Source organism: Paroedura picta, chromosome 2, assembly GCF_049243985.1.
Source record: "Paroedura picta isolate Pp20150507F chromosome 2, Ppicta_v3.0, whole genome shotgun sequence".
NCBI lineage: Eukaryota > Metazoa > Chordata > Lepidosauria > Squamata > Gekkonidae > Paroedura > Paroedura picta.
This window is the reverse complement of record NC_135370.1, coordinates 74,272,052-74,293,320: the sequence shown is the minus strand read 5'-3', so window position 1 is coordinate 74,293,320 and position 21,269 is coordinate 74,272,052. Positions and strand designations below refer to the sequence as shown.

Below are 21,269 nucleotides of genomic sequence, written 5' to 3'. Positions count from 1 at the left end.
ACCCAGCCTTTCTATTGACCAGCTTTCTAGTTCTCATCTAGTCCACCATTCTATGTTCCCAATCTTAACAGCATGGGACTGAGGAAGAGTGTTTGCACTCGAAAGATCATGCCTTGAATAAATCTTTGTTGGTGTTAAAGGTGCCACTGGACTCTGATTTTGTTCTGTTGTGCTGCTTCAGACCAACATGGCTACCCACTTGAATCTAGCATGGGACTTGACAGTGCTCACACCACAGGCTCCTGTCTCCATTATCATGCAGCAGATCAGAGCTTCAAATGAAGGACCATTCACAATTATGCAATTCATCCAGATCAATCTGGAAAGATGTGGACATATGTATAAGCAAAAAGTCTTGTCATTTGCAGGAGTTTGGTATTGGGGTTGGAAATGGCACATACTGTATGGTATGGTATGGTATGGTATGGAATGGTATTAGCAAACCAGACCGGGGTTAGAATGTGTAAGTATATAAAATTATAATCAGCTCATCAACTGGAAAAAGGGGTTAATGGAAGCTGCCAAATAATCTTTATGCAACTGTTTGCACTATTTTTCAAACCCTAAACATGCACAATATTTTAATGTGCCTGAACGGCTGAAAGGGAAAAGTGACCACATATGAAGGAATCATAAACTTGCAGCAAGATGGTCACACTGCACAAGGATGTTTCTTTTTACAATTTTTTAAAACCCAGGCTGTAAGAAAGTTAATGTGTCTATGTCACTCTTATACTGTGGCAAGGTAAACTGGGATAGTTAAATTTACGGAAAATATGGGGGAGAGTTGAGAATGATTCTATGATTCTAATGATTTAGAAGCAAACCTACTTGAAACCAGTAAGTTATTTTAGAAGCAGTAAGTGATTTAGAAGCAAACCTACTTGAAATCAGTAAGTTCCTTTGCTCTCTGGGTAGCTAAAAGGGAGCAATCTTTCTATCTTGCCAGAGGAGAGACTTTGTGTAATGTGGAAGCTTGTTTAATCATTCATACCAAGGCAACACAGATCCATAGAAGATAATCTCTTTGGAATGTTAGAAATAGTTTGGCACCACTGAGTAGACCCCATGAGAAGTAGGCAATATGAGTAACTGTATCCAAGACAATTTTTCATCACTGCCGATTCAACTGGTTCTGTGTAACCCATAGAACTGTACCATATGCAAGACAGACTTGCCAGCTGGTTAGTTACTGGTCATGTCAGAACACACTCATAATGCCAACTTCTTATTTTATTCAGGAGGAATTCAAGGCTAGAGCAGATTCCCTAGATTGGTAGCAGTGTTGTAAAAATGAGAGTAAACATTAGGAAATATATACAAGGGGCATGCCAGATCCAACCAAAGGGCCATCTAGTCCAGCCTTCTGTTCCCAGAGCAGCCAACCAGCTGCCTCTAGGAAGTCCTCAAGCAAGGAGACTGGAACAGACCATCCTGCCTGTGCTCCCCAGCAAGTGATTTCAACAGGCCCCTCTGATTTCAATACTCCCTCCGGTATAAGAGGGTGTACATATCCATCATGGTTAGCAGCCACAGAACTAACAGAAATTTTGACCTGGATTCTGATGTTCATGCTGGAAAGGCAAGGCTAAGTTATCTGCAACATTTCAATACCCAACTTACTGGGCAATCTACCTGAGCCTTACCCACAGTGCCGGGGACCTTCCTCGTATGTGAAAGAGAAGTTTGGCTGAAGGGCTTTGTACAAGTTAGACATCGCCAAGCTGGCCCCTTTCAACTGACTTCTGCTGCACTTGTTCACACAGCTCATAATCTTTGCTCCTGCTGTGCCCATCTCCAGCATGATTCTTTTAGAAACATAAGCCACACGCTGGAATGCAGAGTCCAGCATCCTGCAAGGGAGCAGAAGGCTACAGAACAACCGCCCCCCCCCCCAATTAACTTTGCTCTAAGCACAGGGCACTCCCACAGTAGGAGTAACAGTGCTCCTAGGTAAGGAGGAGGAATTCTTCACAGAGAAACTCTCCTCACAGCATAGTGCCCACAACTGGGTGAATCCCTTGGAACACGCAGCTGGTAATTCCCCTTTGCTGGCATCCCCAGAGGCAGTCAGCACTGCCTGTTTGCAAAATGATATATCCCCAATAAATTCTGGCTTGTGCATGTGGTAATTCTCAATACATTTTCAAATATACTTCAATTATTTCCCCCATATATCATAGGGAAATTGCATTGGCGAGCAGCAGCGGTAAGCAGGGAGAGCGTGGTGGGGCGGCGTTAATAAGATTGGGCTTGCTATTATGCATGAGGTCGTTGAGGACACAGTGGGGAACCTCCTGTGCCAAAGAGAGACAGAAAGAAAAGCACAAATGAAACAGCCTGCTCCCCCCGCCTGCCCGCCCGCCCCTCTGCACCTTGATCAACTTTGCCGAGATTAATCTCTGTGTGTCCAACCTCTTCCTCCTCTCTCCCTTCTTGGCACCTAAACCAAGAGACTCGTCCTTGTCCACAGCTGACGTTAAATGGTTGAAACAAGTAATCTAGGGCTGGACAAGAGGCCTGCCCACCCCACTCCTGATTGTACTGCTCAGCCCAGATCTCTCCTATTTAGGAAAGCAGAGGATGGGGGAAGGGGACAGCTGTGTCTCCCCCTTGCCCCATTCTTCAAGCAGAACAACAGAGCAATATCCTAAATATCCTTCTAAATCCATGGAACTCAATGCACTCAGAAGGGTGCAGTTCTGCTTAAGACAACACTGTGAAGACACCACTGCAGGCCCTTGTAGGCCAGGAGAGGCAACCCCAGCTGTGCTTGGCATTAAAACAGGAACCCTATTGGGGGTGACGGATAGCTGAAGTATAACTGAATCAGTATTCCCCTGGAACCTTAAGTCCCTTGCCTAGCCAGAGATGAATCTCAAACTGAATCACAGAATCACAGAGTTGGAAGGGGCCATAAAGGCCATCTAGTCCAACCCACTGCTCAACGCAGGATCAGCCCAAAGCATCCTAAAGCATCCAAGAAAAGTGTGTATCCAACCTTTGCTTGAAGACTGCCAGTGAGGGGGAGCTCACCACCTCCTTAGGCAGCCTCTTCCACTGCTGAACTACTCTGACTGTGACTTTTTTCCCTGATATCGTTGTACTTGTAGTTTAAACCCATTACTGCATGTCCTTTCCTCTGCAGCCAACGGAAACAGCATCCTGCCCTCCTCCAAGTGACAATCTTTCAAATACTTAAAGAGGGCTATCATGTCCCCTCTCAACCTCCTTTTCTCCAGGCTGAACATTCCCAAGTCCCTCAACCTATCTTCACAGGGCTTGGTCCCTTGGCCCCAGATCATCCTCGTCACTCTCCTCTGTACCCTTTCAATTTTATCTACGTCCTTCTTGAAGTGAGGCCTCCAGAACTGCACACAGTACTCCAGGTGTGGTCTGACCAGTGCCGTATACAATGGGACTATGACATCTTGTGATTTTGATGTGATGCCTCTGTTGATACAGCCCAAAATGGCATTTGCCTTTTTTACCGCTGCATCACACTGCCTGCTCATGTTTAGTTTACAATCCACAAGTACCCCAAGGTCTCGTTCACACACAGTGTTACCTAGAAGCATATCCCCATCCAGTAGGCATGCTTTTCATTTTTCTGACCCAGATGCAGAACTTTACACTTATCTTTATTAAATTGCATCTTGTTCTCATTTGCCCATTTTTCCATTGTGTTCAGATCTCGTTGAACTCTGTCTCTATCTTCCGGAGTATTTGCCAGACCTCCCAATTTGGTGTCATCTGCAAACTTGATTAGTAGTCCTTCTACACCTTCATCTAGATCATTAATAAATATGTTAAAAAGTACCAGGCCAAGCACCGAGCCCTGAGGTACCCCACTACTCACCTCCCTCCAGTCTGATGAAACACCATTGACAACAACTCTTTGAATGCGGTTCTCTAACCTAGTGGTCCCCATCCCCTGGGCCGGGGACCAGTCCTGTTCCATGGATCAGTCGATACCGGGCCACAGCTTCTCCTTGTCCTCCTCCCCAGCTTCTGTCTGGGGGGCTGCCCTGCCACTCTGCTGCCGGCTCACCTTTGGTGCTGTCCAGCGGCCGCCATGGCTGGGGCTCCCCTTCAGCATGGCACTGCTCAGCTGCTGCTGGCAGCACCTCCAGTGGGCGGTGGGAAGTCAGGGGCGCCGACAGTAAAGCAAGCAGAGCAGGGGCTCAGGCGGCGGCGTCCCTCAGCAAAAGACTATCCCCTGCCCAGGCCTCAGTAAAATTGTCAAGCATTGACTGGTCCCTGGTGATAAAAAGGTTGAGGACCACTGCTCTAACCAATTCCCTATCCACCTCACTATCTGAAAATCCAGATTAAAGGTAAAGGTAAAGGTATCCCCTGTGCAATCTGGAAAATCCAGATTGCAGTCCTTCAATTTATCCATCAGAACATCATGGGGAACCTTATCAAAAGCTTTACTAAAATCCAAGTAAACGACATCAACTGAATTTCCACGATCCAGCAAACCTGTTACTTGGTCAGAAAAGGAAACCACGTTGGTCTGACAGGACCTGTTGGAGACAAATCCATGCTGACTTCCTTGGATCACCAAATTGTCCTCCAGATCTTTGCAGATCGCTCCCTTTAATATCTGCTCCATTATCTTCCCCACAACAGAGGTCAAACTCACTGGTCTGTAGTTTCCCGGGTCATCCTTCCTCCCTTTTTTTGAAGATCGGAATAACGTTTGCTCTCTTCCAGTCCTCCGGGACATCTCCAGTCCTTAGAGGTCCCGAAGATGATGGACAAGTTCTCCTGAAAGTTCTTTGAGCACTCTCGGGTGCATTTCATCCGGACCAGGGGATTTGAACTCATCCAGTGCAGCTAAATGCCTCTCGACAACCTCTCTGTCCATTTCAACCTGCCACCCAGACACTATCCCTTGGCTACTGCCAACTCTAGATGTGCCTAAACCCTTTGACCTATGGGAAAAAACAGATGTAAAATAGGTGCTGAGCCTTTCTGCTTTCTCTACATCCTCCGTTAGAGTTTGTCCATCTGCACCCAACAGTGGGCCTATTGCCTCCTTTACTTTACGTTTGCTCCTCACATAACTGAAAAATCTTTTCCTGTTACAATGGGCTTCCCTGGCCAATCTTAGCTCACTCAGCTTTGGCCTTCCTGGTGATTGATCTACAGTGCCTAGTAGGTACTCTTCTTTAGAGCTCTGTCCTTCCCTCCATTTCCCTCCATTTCCCTTTTCTTTCTTAGTTCCTCTTGAAGTTCTCTGTTCATCCAAATAGGCTTCTTAGAGCTCCTGCAGTGTTTTCGTCTTTCTGGGATAATCATTGATTGAGCATGCAATAGCTCTTGTTTGAGTAGCGCCCACCCTTCACATGCTCCCTTCCCTTCCAGCATTCTCGTCCATGGTATGACACTCATCATGTCTCTGAGTTTATTAAAGTTTGCCCTACGAAAATCCAACATCCGCGTCTGGCTACAAGCTTCCTTGGCTCCCCATCTCAAAAGGAATTCTATGAGGACATGGTCACTTCCCCCTAGGGTCCCCACCTCCTTCACCCCATCCACCAACTCTTGCCTGTTGGTCAGTATTAACTGGATTTACAATGCAATCCTAAAAACACTTTCCTGTGAACACTTTCACCCATGGGATTAGGTATCCACTGGAATTACAACTCATCTGCAGACTACGGAGATCAGTTCCCTGGGAGAAAATGCATGTTTTGGAGAGTGGAGTCTATGGCAATGAGGTCCCTGTCCTCCTCAGGCTCCATCTCAAAATCTTCAGGAGTTTCCTAACCTGGACATGGCCACTCTACCCCCTATCCCTATCCCCCACCAGTGGCCAGGAGCAGGCCAGGAGCAACCCCACATAGCAGCAGCACTGTCTTAATTATTCATGTCTTACATTTTATCCTGCCCTTCCTCCAGGGAGCATTTCCATGCGGCACAAATAGTGCAAGGAGGACAAAAGGGTGCTTTCTCAAAGACATGTCTGAGAGAACCAACATACATGCATGGAACAAATCACACACAGAGCTGATGCTTATAGAATTCACAGCGTGGCGTAGTGGCTAAAAGATCCCCAGTCAGGCCAGTGAAGCTCACTGGGTGACTTTGGGCCAATATCAGTCTTTCAGCCTAACCTACCGTACAGGGTTGTTGTGAGGATAACATGGAAGAGAGGACAATGATCTAAGATGCTTTGGACCCCCAACCCCAAGGTATAAATGAATTAAAGAAAGAAAAAGATCCTGATACTGCCCACAGGTACACCCCAAAGGGAACTATGCAAATTTTGACATATCACCTTCTGTACTTAGCATTCTGGCACATGTTTATTTATAACACCATTACCTAAAATATTCAAAAGAGTGGTCAAGAAGCAAGAAAAGAATAAATGCAAGGCAACTAATTATATGATACATGCAAATGCACATAGTGGAGCGCTAATGATTCTTATGGAAAGAACAGATAAGCAGAAGGGAATCCGTGGAGGAGGGGGCTAGAACAGAAATGCTGGAGCCAGAGTTCTTCAACCTTCCCACCCCTGTGGTTCTGTGCTCCAGCCAGATTCACCACGCCTGCAGAAGTGAACTGGAAACCAGGCCCAGCAAAGGGTTAAGCAACATGCCTAAATATACCAAACCACAACACCAAACATTTTAAAAGTTGGGGGCCAAATAAACTCATGAATCACCTAGCAAGCTGCTCAACTGCAAAAGGCATTCTGGGAAACAGCCCTAAAAGAGCCACCTGGAGCTTCCAAATAAGGCCACTGACTTCAAAGCTGTGCTTTAGGTTGGACTGCCATCCTCCAGGTGTGGCCTGGAGTTCTCCCAGAATTGCACCTGGGCTCCAGACTATGGAGATCAGTTCCCCTGGAGGACATGACCCCTTCAGGGAGCCACTCTACAGAATCACACCCCTGCTGAGCTCTCTCCCCAGGCTCTACCCTCATAACTCCAGGAATTTCTCCAGCTGGAATTGGGAACCCAGCTTTGAACACTTCTCTTGAAAAGGTGGAATGCTCCTGAATCCCCGATCCACCCCCCCTTATTCATAGGCATAAATGTTGTGCAGCTGTTCTTCTATGCCTAACCGTCACACTTCCCTGGGCAGGGGGTGACCGGGGCCAATAAGCTGCCCCCCCCCCCAGCCTCATCAGGATGCCTGTGTCTGGGCTGGAACCCTGCTGGTTTGCCCTCTTGCTCCCCAGGCTTGGATTGCTCCTTTTACCTCATCTATCATTAGCTCTCTCAGCAGTGGGCCCCCAGCCCCCCCAAATAACGAGGCTAGGAGTAATCGCGCCCTTCAGGGCAGGCGCATGTAATCATTTGGGACAGTCAAATTTCTTTACATTTCCCAATGAATATTTATGCAATTTGTGCAGAACCACCAGAGCCGCAACACCCCTGCGAGCGCAATGGGAAATGTCAGCAAATCCCCCACCCTCCAGCTCCCCACAGCTCACACACCTCATCTGTCATACATGCACAGGAATACATACATACTTGCATACTTAAAAGCCCCGTCATAAGCATCTCTACACCACAAAAGGTGCCTCTGTCCTGACTCAGACAGAGGCTGTGACTCCCCAGAGAGCTCAGGCATTTTGTACTTATGGGCCCAGGTATGGGGAGCAGTATTTGCATTATAGCCCAGTCTGGACAGTGGAGCTCGCCCTACAAAACGCTTCATTGTTAAGCCAAGAAAATTGGAATTGTGCTAGAAGGTTGCTTCCTTTCCTCCTTTCCTTTTAAGAGTCAGAGTCTCCATAGGTCTTATTCTTCTCAGTATGGTGTAGTGATAGAAAATCAACAGAAACCTCCCATTGGGAACGCTGCTGTTAAAGGTACAAGGCTTCTGTTTGGAAAGTGGCAGCAGACACATGGCATGAGCACACTGCAGTTATCCTTCTCAGCCTGGGCAATTCCTCCAACCCACAGTGTTACAGAGGAGGTTCGTGTTACCAAAACCTGGTTTTGGGTTAGGGAGGAAACAGATTACATACGAGAAACAAACAATGCAAGTGTTTTAAGGATCTCTCCCCATCAGACAAAATCAGTTGCACAGCCTACTAGAAACAGAACAGAGCCAGCCCTGGGGGCAATGACTCAGCAAATGGCCAGCCCAGCCAGAGATGTGGAAAAGCTTTACAGCTGGCAGAAACTCGCAAGCACAGCCAGAATTTGACATCTTACCCAACCAGAAAAATGGTGCATTGACCAGTGCAACTGGTGTTGATGGGATATTAGTTGCAATTTCTTATTTGGTCACGTTTAGGGTTCCCTTGAATCATGACTCAGCAAACTGTAAAAAGAGCTTAGTCAGCAATTAACCAAAGCAGGCTTAATGATCAGACATTAACTACATCTAATAAGAAGGCAAGATTAGCAAAGGCTAGGACCTCTGCCAAAGTAGTCACATCCCAGAAATGCAAATTTCAAGCCCTCAGTTTAGGGGGGAGATAAGGGTTTTGTAAGTATGTAGGGCAAGCCTCAAACATTTTAGATCCTTGTCTTTATGCTGTAGAGACACTTAAGCACAAAACACACATGTAAACCACTAGACACAGAGGGAACACCTATACAGAAATAGGCCTTTCCCTTTAAAATACTTGGACCCGCTCACTATTTAGTTGTGACTGGCCCAAGGTCACCAAGCAAGCTTCTCTAGCCAAGTGGGAATTTGAACCTAGCCTTCATACCAGAGGCCCTCATCTACCAGGACTAGCCCTAGATTCTTCTGTGGCTAAAGGGCTAAGTCATCTAGTATTATCTGAGATTTGGACACAACAGGGACAGATCAGCTCTGAATTTGGGATTTGCAGATGGCAAGGAACCTTCAGGGACTGCCATGGATCCCTACACATACAAACTGGCTATGTTCTCAGAACTGCAAATACACACAAAACAAGAAACCAGATCCTCTCTTTCTTAAGAATATAAAAGATCCCTGCTGGATCACGCCAGAGATTCCACTAGTGCAGCATCCTGTTTCATACATTGTGGCTCTGGAGGGCTGAAAAACACGGCACAGAGGCTTAGGCCTCTTTGCATGATCATTCAGAGGGCTACTTGCCTTCTAAATCAGAGAATTCCCTTTAGTCACCCTGATTTGTAGCCACTGAGGGGCTTCTCCCCTCCATTCACCTGTTTTCTCTTTCTTTGAAGTCATTTCTATCATTGTGTCCACTGATGGTAAAATTCATAATTTTATTTTATTTGTTGAGTAAAGAAATTATTTCCTTTTGCCCATCCTGGACCTAATACCTATCAATCTCATAGGGTATCCTGAAGTTCTAGTACCATAGGACAGGGAGGAAAAAGTGCTGATATTTACTATCCCATGCATAATTTTACAAAACTTTTATCATGATCATCCAGCCATCTTTTTTTACACTGAAAAGCTCCAGTCTGTAGCCGTTTCTTACAGGAACCGTCTTGCGAACAAATATGTCTTTCTTGAGATTGCTGACTCCTAAAAACTCCATGAGTGCCCTGCTCCAGCCCAAACAACTGTTACCATTATATTTTGGGTGACAAGAATTTTCTCAGTGGCTTTCACACTAGGGACTAGAATTCCAGCAGAGAAGTGTGGGCCGCCTGCACATGAGACAGAGGTCTCCACTCGTAATCAAGATACCAGAATGTGACCCCTTTGTGGGGGAAGCTGGACTATCAGAATCTTTGGGGTTTATTTCCCAGTTCTGAGAGGGAAGTCTGGGACAGACTGTCAGGACAGGGCTCCAGGATTCTTTCTAAGATAATACATGCAGGCACCTTGGCTGTAAATTCGGCTATCCAAGAGGTCGGAATGGTGAGTGCAGGTAAGGTTTACATTAAAGGAAAAACAAATTATGAATCGTAGGAGCAGACCAATGCAGCGCAGCACGAAGCTGTCTGTCAGGGGCCGGCGCCTCATGAATATTCAGCATCCTGGTTCAGCACTAAATCTCATTGGAATGTCAGGGACCATTAGCTAGACAAGGTGTGTGTATGTGTATATATGGATGGGAACAAGGAGAGAAAAGAACAGATTTTCATATATTCAGGTGGAAGGAAGTATCTCATAGCAGGCCAAGGCCATCTAAGATTCTCCATGCTAGGGAAGTGTTTCTTGGGCCATTGGCTAAGCATCCTTGTAAAGGACTCCAGGGGCCAGCAGACATGTCAATATGACCTCCTCTTCTGCAAGACCAGCCAAAGGGACTAGTAGGGGTCAATTTGGCTTAATGGAGAAGAACAACCTTGCTGACGCCATTCCTTCTCTGGCTGAGACTGAAATGAATTCAGGGATCAAAAAGCCAAACTACAGCAATTCCAGGGATAAAGGATTAAGTTTGCAAACTCATAACTTAACTTGGAATTAAATCAGTGGGACCTGGAAGGAAGTCAATAGGGAGAGACTGGGTTATTTAAACTTGGGTTTTCCTAATTACATGTCTTTTGACTTTAGAGCTATTTAATCTCAAAACTGAGTTTTAGACTTTAGTATACATCAAGGGTACCAATAAACAACTGCTGATTCCACAAACCACATTGGAATATCATATCTTGTGGACTCCGTGCCAAAAACCCTTATTAAGAAAAGAGTCTGATGTTCCTTTTAAAACTGAAAACCAAGCATTTACCCCTGATTCAAACATTTTATTTCAGCAGAATATTGCTTAAGCTCTGGGGTAAAAATGTGCTACTCTGCAGTTTTGAAACTCAAATTTCTCTCACCCCACCATTAATAGCTTAGTATACAAACAGGTTCTATTGTTCCAGATTGAGCACACATGCATGCACCCCCCTCAACAACACAATACATCATTCATACTAAATATCTGCCCAAAGAGAAGAGGTAAAGAAGGATCCTTTGAAGAGAGGAGCTGGGGAGAACTGGCTGGAAGGAAGCAGACTGAATATATACATTTGCCTTGTATGGAATCAAACCACTAATTCCTGTAGATTAACACTGCTTGCTTGGACTTGTAGCAACTCTCCAGGATCTCAGGCTGAGCAAGATCTTTCCTGGGGTGCGCTAACAGAGAGCCTAATTAGAGAGGGCAGGGATCCACCCTGGGAAGCTGTGCTCTGCCACTGGCTCACATGGCTGACTAGGGTGTCCCAGCCCTTTCAACACACACACAGCTCAGATAGAGAAATTATAAGCAAGTTGGCAATGGCTGTTGATCTGCAGGGGCAAAAGGATATAGAGAAGCTGCCAGCTTCAACCTCTCAAATTTTAGGATGTGCGCTTGGTAGCCTCTGTCAGTCAATCTTCAGCAGGGAGTTTTGTGTGCAGCGGGAGTTGCCGGGAGACACAAGGGAAGGATGCATTTCTGGGAGCTGCTCCCTCCCCGCCCCCCTCCAGCTGGAAAAGAATTGCCCTCGGGGAGCTCACAGGCTGGCCAGCCACTTTGCTGAGGCAAAACGAGAGTGCCTGCCAATTACACCGATACATTTAAGCTTTTAATCCTTCTGAAGATTATCCCAAGGTCGGGGCGTCAGTGAATCCCCACAAGCAGGCCTGTGGTGTTGCTGGCAGCTGGGCCAGACAGATAAGAGCCAGAGCTGGCTAGGGAGCATGTAGTAAGCCCCTTAGCAAAACTGGTCCAACCATGCTGCTGGCCCCAAACTAGGCCTGCAGAAACTGTGGACTGCAGTCAGCCTCCACATTGCCAAGAGGGGATGCAAAACAGCATCCTTCGTTTCTCTCCTTATACCTCTTCCACAGGAATTCAAAAGCAGCCAGGGCTTTCTCATGTCCTCTCAGCCATGCCAGAAGACACATGCATTTCAAACACCCAAAGGCTTTTCGGGTTGAAGGAATTGTGTGCAGTCATCCATTCACCTCTTTGAACTCTGCCCAAATTAAAAAGCCCACCTTCACTACCTGAAGCCAATGAACGGCATCTGTTTAGAAGTCCCTTTCCCAGTCTAATATGGGAACTACAAACCATAACAGGTTCCCTCCCCAAGTGGGCTTTGTGTGCCAATGATGCTGCACTCTTGGATTCTAACTGGGTCCAGGCTTAACTCACAGCCTCAGCTCCTCTTCTGCCTAACTGTACTATAGGGAAAAAATCTATATGCAGTCCTGATGTATGGACAAATATCATTAGTAGTAAAGGGATTTAGCTCTGGCAATACTTTCCCTCTCCATGAGTAATAATCGTCACCTAATCTTTTCTTCTGTCCCTGAAAGCTAGCCTTCCATCCCATGTTGCATCTTAGTGGTTCTCTGGAAAATTGCCCAATTCCTAACACTGGAGCATCAAGCCCTTGAACTACACAGGGCAGCCTGATAAGTGTTCCTTGATGACCAAAGAAAGAACTCTGATTACCTAATTAATGAGCTTGTTCCTTCTGACTAAACAGTTCAAAGCATTCCTCATAATCTGAGTCCTGACAAAACCCTGCTGGGGAGACAGTGTGTATTTCAAAGCTACAGTAACCACTGCTCCAGAGTTTTCTCAGTTACACTTGCCTCATCCTCCAAAGAAAGGACTGTTTGAAATCTTTGCACTGAGTTGCCATGAGTAGTGAACCTTTGCAAGCTTTAAAAACAGGACTTTTTGCTAACCTCTGACTGAATATATTTGCTTTACCCTGATACTGGCAGCAGCACCACTGTAACCGTGGGATTCTGTCAGCCACACAATGCTGAGCCTCTAACTATGCTTTGCCACTATAGTAACTTGTGTCGTAAATATTTGTTTGTTGTTTCCTAAACACATCTTTCAGTAAAGTACTCCTGGCTTGGCTCTGGAAAGTTCAAGCATTCTGAGAAATCATCATCATGTTACTACAATTCATAGAATATGCTCATACTTTAGGGTAGCGATCCCCAACCTGTGGGCCACGGACCACATGTGGTCCTTCGTGAAGGATGCCTTCTCCCCCCCCCTGGCCCTTTACTTCATCCCCCCCCCCCTGGCCCTTTACAACACACTTCGGGTGTCATTGTCTCTCATCACTCCCAGATGGGACTATCTCTATGCAGAGAAACAAGCTCAGGGTTCCCATTGATTTGTCATTGTCATGAGTTAAAATGTCCATGAAAATAAAATGTTCCTTATGTTCATTGTTGTGGCGTGTCTGTATCTTATTTTTAAGGGATGTGTAAACATTACCATAGCGATCAGAGAACGTTAGGGCAGTGGTTGAGAGTAGAGGAGTAAACTACCCCCCCCCACCGGGCCTCAGTAAAAGGCGTTGAGTGGTCCCTGGTGATAAAAAGGTTGCTTTAAGGGACAGGGGAGCCAAAGACCCTATGCTAACTCAAAGTGTGCATACAAGGTTCTTGTACGTATAATTGTATACAGATCTTACTGGCCTCTGACAAAAATTCATAAGAATGAAAGAAGAGTCTTGATGGATTGGACCAATTGTCCATCTAGTTCAGCATCCTGTCTCACACAGTGACCAATCAGTTCCTCTGGAGCACCAACAACAGGCCATATTGGTGTAGCGGTTAGGAGCACGGACTGCTAATCTAGTGAGGCAGGTTTGATTCTCCGTTCCACCACATGCAAGCAGCTGGGTGACCTTGGGCTCACCACATCCCTGATATAGCTGTTCTGAGCAAGCAGTGATATCAGGGCTCTCTCAGCCTCACCCACCTCACAGGGTGTCTTTTGTGGGAAGTGGAAAGGGAAGGCGAATGTAAGCCACTTTGAGACTCCTTTGGGTAGAGAAAGGTGGCATATAAGAACCAACTCTTCTTCATGTAAGCCAAGTTCTTCCCCTGATGTTGTCTTCCATCACTGGGTTTCCGAGGTTGACTGCCTGAAAATGGAGGTTCATCCTCGGGTCGCGATTGGTCCCTTGCCGACGGACTCACGAATCGGGAGGCGCGATCCGCCCCCAAACTCGGCTGCTTGTGGCTGCCCGCCATTCACTGACTAGCCCCGGCCATGGAAGGTCGCCCACTGCCCCCACGCCACACCGCCGACACGAGCCCGGACCCACCCGTGAACACGCAGCCTCCCCACCGACGCGAGACATAACCTGTCACCGCCCCCAAGCCTCCGGCCACACCGCAAAGACCGACCCAGCCACTTCTCCCTTCCCCCGCGCCTCCGCCCATGCCGCCGGCCGCAACACCACTGCAAACGCCTCCGGCCTCCCTACCTCCGGAGACCACCACTAGCTGCCAGCCGCCAGCCGCACGTTGCCGCCTTTGGCCATCACTACACCCTCTGGCAGCAAATTCCATGTTTTGCTTACTATATACGTAAAGAAGTATTTCCTTTGGATTGTCCTGAATCTACTGCCAGGGTTGTATTCTTAATTTAGCACATGGACCCCACAAGGTGCCTTCACCTCATGGATCAGGGCCACAGCCTCTCTCCTCCCCTTTCCCCTGTCGGGGGGCCCCTCTGTTCCCAGTCTTGTTGTTCCTGCAGCAAATGTAATCTGCTAGGGCCCCGCAAATCCTTAAACTGGCTCTGGTGCTACAACCCGCCCACATATATATTATACACACACCACTCCTGTCTACTGCCCAGCAGCTTCATGAATGCCCTCGATGTCTAGTATTCTGGGACAGGGAGAAAATATCTGTCAACTCTTTCTACCTCATGCATAATTTGATAAACCCCAATCATGTTCCCCCTTAATTGTGTCTTTTCTAAACTGAAAAGTCCCAGACTCCTCATTCTTTCTACATAGGGAAGGTGCTCCACCGCCCACCCACCCCCATCATCGTGGTTGCCCTCTTCTGTACTTTTTCTCGCTCTGTGATGTCCTTTTAGAGAAAATGATCAGAACTGTACACAAATATTCAAAATGAGGCCACATCATAGATCTATACAGGGGCATTACAATACTGGCTGTTTTATGTTCAATCTCTTTCCTAATAAACCTTAACATAGAGTTTGCCTACTTCATTACTGCAGTATACTGGGTTAACACTTTCATTGAGTTATCCACTTGAGACTCCAAGATCTCATTCTCTCTCAGGCTTGGTAAGTACAGATCCCATTAGTCTATATGTGAAGTTGGGATTTTTTTTGTCCCAATGTGCATCACCTTACACCTACGAACACTGAATTTCATTTGCACTATTGTTGCCCTCTCATTAAAGTTGTGGAGGTCCTCTTGAAGTTCTTCACTGCCATACTTGGTTTTCACCATTCTGAATCCTTTTGTGTCATCTGCAAACTTGGCCACTATACTTACTCACCCCAAGTTCCAGATCTTTCACAAATAAATTAAATATTACCAACCCCACAACCAATCCTTGTGGGACCCCACTGCTTACTTCCCTGAATTGTGAGAAAGAGGTAGGTGAACACTCCTGAGTACTAAGAGCCAATTCACTCTAAGTCCCTTCTGCTTCATTTACCCATTCTGGACAAACCTAAGCCTGAACACTCCATTCAAATGAGGATGTACCAAAAGTTTGTGATCTCTGATCTATCCTTTGATTCCCCACCACCACCGAAACAGTTCTTCTTTGTGTGAAAGTGTCCTTTGCATATTTTTTCTTCAATTTTTTGACAGTGTTATGGCACCACTGTGGATGGATGGATGGGTAGATAGCTGCTGTCACCTCCTACTCTTGGAGAGCTTTTACCAGCAACACCTGAGGGAAAAGCTGTGTGAGAGTTATTAATAACTGAGGAGGGGGCTGGCTTCATTTGACTCAAAAATTGCTGTGGCGCTGAATTGCTCTTTTAAAATCTGCTTTTAATCAGAGAGAAAAGAAAAGAAGTTTGGACAATTAAGAGTAATGAGAAGCTTTAAAAAATAGCTCTGGGAAAATTAGCTGTGCTTTTTACTGCATTTGGAACATTTTAGGAGCTATGTTAATGTGGAATAAAAATCTGTGTGCGCGCGTGCCGTTTGCATGTTCTCAAGGAACACAGTAGGTTAGCAGGGAATCAAAGCATCATCGACAGTCTGAAAGTGGAGAAGGAAGAGACTCACAAGGAATCCAGCTGGTGTACTTCGCCTGCCTTGGTCAGGAAAGAAGAGCTTTGTTCAGAACATAAGTCACAGGCTTGGCAGTTCCTCTAACTGGAAGTAACTGACAGTGCAATCTTATGCCAGGTTACTTCAACCTAAACCCATTGAAAGCAATGGGTTTAGACTGGTGTAATCCACCATAAGGTTGCACTGTCAGTCTGAATTAAGATAACAAATACTGGAAAGACCTCACCTCAGGGAAGATTTCTGAAACGTTCTGGTCCCATCTCATAGTCTTTCCTTTCTGAATTCTAGACCTCTGAACAGAAATTAGCCATGAACAACAGGGAAACATACTTCACTATCCAGGAATAGTAGCCAACAGCCATATGTTTGGTATTAGGGATGAGGATTTCCAAGGCAAAGGTACAACTTGAGCTTCAACATCTGTCTGTCTGCCTCTCCATCTGAAGAAATTAAACACTGCCCCCTTTCTGTAAAGAGATCAGAAACCATCAGTAACTACTTAAGATATCACTTGAATATGTTGGGAAGTTGTGCAGAAAAGGGTCAAAGCCAGGCACTTGAGAGAGTAGAATCTCATTGTGAAATCGGTCCATTGTTTTCTCCCTATGGTTTAAAAGAATTACACATTTTTCAGTTCTTACGTCCCCTAGGGACACATCTATGGGGAACAGGGATCAAATCAGCACACATGCATCCTGCAGAAGAAGAGGATGTGGAAACAGCATGATTTATGTTCAATACCATATTCTATGGTGTTAATTCACCTTGGTGCAGAGATGACTTTGTCACAGCAGCCAAGAAGAGACGGTAAATAAGGGTGTGATGGTCAGAGAGTATTGCAGTGCCTGGAAGGTTAGGTGCAGGTATGTTTTCATAATCTCTTTGTTCATGTACTAGAACACTACAAATGTTTATACAGGGATTTAAAAAAAAGGGGTTTCCCCTTTCCCTTCCAATTTAGGTCAAGCAAGAAATGAAAGAGAAAGGGAAATATGGACTCATTTATAGGGGAGGGGGAAAACTGTGATTACCATATTGACCTCTGTGCTGGGACAAAATAATCAAAATTTGGCATTTGTACTCCAGGCCTAATCCAACAGGGCCACCTTAAGCAACTGACCACACCCTGATATAAAGGTCTGCTTAGAGCAGTTTCTAGAAGATGGCATGGAGGACTTTTGGTTGGCTACTAGCATATTGGTTACCCCAAGGATCAGCTCTATCCCAATTGCTTTTTAAACATGTACATGAAATTGCACAGAGAGAATATCTGGAAACCTAAGTCATAGTGCCCTTAGTATGCTCTCTCTATTTTCATTCTAAATCCAGGGAGGAAACAGAAGAGCTGACCAAACACCTGTGTGGTTCAGACAGGGTGAATTTTAAATAAATAAACTGAAACCAAATCCAGGCAAAACAGATGTCTTGTGAAAAGTAGGAAATAAAACGGATCTGGGAGCAGGCATTTCAGCAGTTATGAATATGGTAGTTCTTCACATCCCTGGGTCATTCTGAAGTTGAATTAACTAATGTACAGACAGCCACAGGATTTTGCTTTGCTTTTGCCCATGACAGTCAAACCCCTAGTGCTTCCAGGTGACTTTGCCATGTGCTCTCAACTGAGCACCCTTCTGTTTCTTCCATGCTGACCTGAGCAGGTCATGGGCTGCTTTAGCTAGCATTTCATTCCAGCCCAAGAACTGGAATGCACGCTCAGACTCTGAATTATCACAACCTCTCTCTCTCTCTGCCATGCTCACCCCTATTTATGGCTGACATTTTTCTTTTATGTATTCTGCTTTTCCATTAGCATAACACTGCGAGCATCTGGGATAAACACCCCTCCCCCTAACAGATATTGAGATACATAGGATTCACATTTTGGGGAAATTGTGTGCCTTGAAGAAATCTCAAGCGCCACCCCCATCCCCCAGTTTACTGAGCCAGGATCTTTGGGAGAATGAACATTCAGTAGGGGTTGGACTTTCTACCTTCCCTGGTATCCTCCCACAGCTTCATCATGCTTTCTTTCCATTTCTTGTCTTCATGGTGCTTGTTCTCAAGGTCGAAGGAAAACCTTCACAAGTACACAGGGCACACATCTCTCCCCTCATCACGAAGGGGGAGGCAGTCCAACACACCACTGCTTGCCAAGACAGAGAGGTTTGACTTGGCTACTTTTGCAACTTGTCAAGTGCCCAGGACCTGCTCCACTATGGAACTTGTGGGGAGAGGAAACACGGGGGAAACCCTGAATCAAGGAAGAGAATCACAAAGATATTTGAAGGGGCTGATTCAAGAGGCTGCATAAATGGCACATGAACAGCAACAGAAGGGGCACTGGGAAAGGCTATGATATGTCCCCATAATGAGAGAAAAGCTCATCTGTAAATGAAAGCCATACCTTCCCAAGGCTCAGAGACTGGCCTTGAGAACAGCCTCCTCAGAAACACCTCTCTGGGGGAATCCACTCTTACCTGGCTCCCAAACAGAGAGCATATGTGAACCCCTGCACAAATGGAATCTTGACCTGGTGCCAAATTTTTAAAAAAATCTAATCAAATGTAAACAGACAATACTTTGAAACCAACGTACCTCTCTGGGCTATGGTTGTATAGATTCTCTTGAACAGACACTTGGGTTCAAAGCCAGAACTTAGAGAGTGTCATCTTGAAAGAGGTGGACACACCGCTGTTCATGAAAAATACTTGACAAAAGTGGCTGCGCATTTCCATTCGGTTGAATTAGTAAGTTTTCTATTCAGCGCCAATCTTAGGTTGGTCTGTTTCTGGGGCATTTCTGTTTTCCTTTTCACCCCCGTCAGGCTGTTGCCATCTCTCTCACTGCTGCCGCTGCACCTCCCCCAGCTGCACCGTGATGACAACCCCTCTCCCAGGGGGTGTACAAGGAGAGGATATGCAGCAGCTGGATAATTTTCCAGCTAAGTGTGCAGTAAAGCGCACAGATGGGTTATTGGAGCACGCAGCACAGGGAACAATGTGGCAACCACAAGCGTTAACTCTCCAGCACAGCAGAAAAGTCCTCAATGCAATTCCTACGGTAATAATGTCAGCACTAACGATAATTGGTCCCGCACCATGCCTGGCACTGGGGATGATCCACATTCATTGGTGGGCTACGAGCCAAAGATACCCCCCTTCCCAATGTTCTGTTGCTCCCTTCTTCACCCAACCCAGGGCTGCAGGTTTCTTCTGAAGTCTTCAATGACGATTTGCAATAATCTGCATCTGTTTTTTCATGGAAATCTATGCAAATGTTAAGAGAGCTGACTTTAGAAAAGCAAACTAGAAGCAGCCTCACAGGAACTGGCCTACTGGAGGACTGTTTGTACACTTCCAAAAATCTCAAATGCTCAAAGGTGCACAGCAGGACTGACTGTGAAGCCTCCTCTGATCACGACAACAAAAAGTTCTGAGGGTGAGCCTGGACTGTGCCAGCACAGATAATGGATTCCTGATCCCAGAAGCTCCAGATGCAGTACATACTCCCTAACCTTCATTAGCTCTACCCCAACTGCAAGGGAGCAAGGCAGCTGAAGCACTGGAAGCACTGCTATTTTGTAACATCCTTTGCTACCCATTTTCTGAAATCAGGAACCCACAGAATTCAGTCCTTGCACTTGAAAGCTCACGCCTTGAATAAATCTTTGTTGGCCTTAAGGGTGCCACTGTTTTATTGAGCTCCTATTCCATTTCTCTTTCTGTAACACTTCCCTTTCCCCCTTCTGTCATCACCCCACATTGCCAAGAATCAACTGCATGGTCCTTGAAGCGGAGACCTCATCTGTGCTTTGTAAAGTACAACAATCTATGCCTCCCTAGTAAGTCCTGAATTGTATGCACTTCAATATATTCTGAAGCAAGGGCAAGGTAGAGGGCACAATGTTTGCCAAGTTGTTTGGGAGAAACCTGTGGCTACTCAGAACTCGAAAGGAAGCTAAACAAAAAAATAAATAAATAACACATGAAGGCGACTGATACTTAGACCATTGGCCTACCAAGGTTAGTACTGTATACTGAGATAGGTAGCAGCTCTCCAGGATCTTCCACAACATCTACAACATGACTCTTTTAACTAAGGGATGCCAGGGCATGAACCGGGAACCTTCTGCATGCAAAGCAGCAGCATCCTTGGGAACATTTTTTGTCAACAGATTCCTAACCAACGTTACCCCAGCCATGCCTTTACCTTATTCCTCTGCTCCCCAAAATGCTCCTTTTGGCATCCAGTAAGCCACCCAGGAGTACAGAGAAGGCGTATTTTCTAACTAACTAGTAGTAAAGCGCGTTGCATGCTGTAATGTGATGGGTACTAGCTCATGGTTTGATGTGGGTTTAGTGTCTCACTTGGAAGCTAGCAACCCTAATAAGAGGTCTCTCTGTGCACAGCAATCTTGACCCTAGTCAGGTGTATGCACACCTAGGCAATGTGAAATTCCAGAACATGAACTACCCAGAGCTGTATGGAAGGGCAGTATAAAAATAAAAATAAATAAATAAACAAACCTACATCAGGGAATGCCACGTGACTGGTTAGGTGGCTGCAGAGGCATTATACACTTTTGAGGCCCCACTTCCAAATCTCAAGGAATATTTCCAGACCAAGGACAGCCAACCTCCAGGTGGGTCCTGGATAGCTCCTGGAAATGCTGCTCATCTCCAGACTATAAAGATCAGCTCCACAGGCAAAAATGGCTGCTTTGGAGTGGTGACTCTGTAGCATTGTGCCCCACTGAGTACATTATGCAATCCTCTGACATGCATGAGGCCCTGGATTTGCCAGCCCCTATCCCTGTCTGCTTGGTAGGACTTCATGCCAGCATGCACAATACTAACCAAGCACAAACCTGTTTCCAAAGCCTCCAGTCAGGATCAGGAGAAAATCCTGATTCTAGCCACTGTTAAGCATACAGTTTTGCCAGTCTTGCCAAGATGTGCCCAAATCACAGATCCCAGCTACAAGTGGGTCTGACACACCACGTGGGTTTGTGCGCCCTGGTGAACATGATTAATCAGAGCCGCCTGCTCAGGAAATGAAAGGCAGGTCAGGAACGCATCAAAATGCAAATGGGCCCTTTTCAAGGGAGTGAATACAGCAGGGGTGGAGGGAATGCGAAGCAGCACAATGTAAGGGTAGGAAAGAGCCCTCCGGCTCAGCGTGGAAATGGGGCCACAGCTGTGCTTTTACATGCACAGCACCCAGGACTGAAATTTCTGTCCAAATAGCAAAGGGACACCAACATATTTAGAACAGCTCTTTCATGCTCAACTTTGGACCATTAGCTCAGAGAGAGAAACACACACACACTCTTTCTCTCTTGTGCAGGATCACCGGGTT

At 46.0% G+C, this 21,269-nt stretch overlaps 1 protein-coding gene and 1 long non-coding RNA gene across 5 annotated transcripts in view; both read right to left on the bottom strand.

The window, feature by feature from the left end:
• Nucleotides 1-21,269, bottom strand: part of ASIC4 (acid sensing ion channel subunit family member 4) — a 248,046-nt gene that overhangs the window by 151,590 nt on the left and 75,187 nt on the right. The window lies entirely within an intron of this gene.
• LOC143829622 (uncharacterized) overlaps nt 1-21,269 on the bottom strand; it is a 72,491-nt gene that overhangs the window by 48,672 nt on the left and 2,550 nt on the right. The window contains exons 2-3 of one of the 2 annotated variants that reach the window (XR_013228197.1): nt 18,507-19,177; nt 15,696-16,378 (exon numbers count right to left, since the gene is read on the bottom strand). This is a non-coding gene — a long non-coding RNA (uncharacterized LOC143829622). Of the gene's footprint in view, nt 1-15,695; nt 16,379-18,506; nt 19,178-21,269 lie in introns of those variants that run through there. The other variant, XR_013228198.1, reaches the window with a different exon arrangement.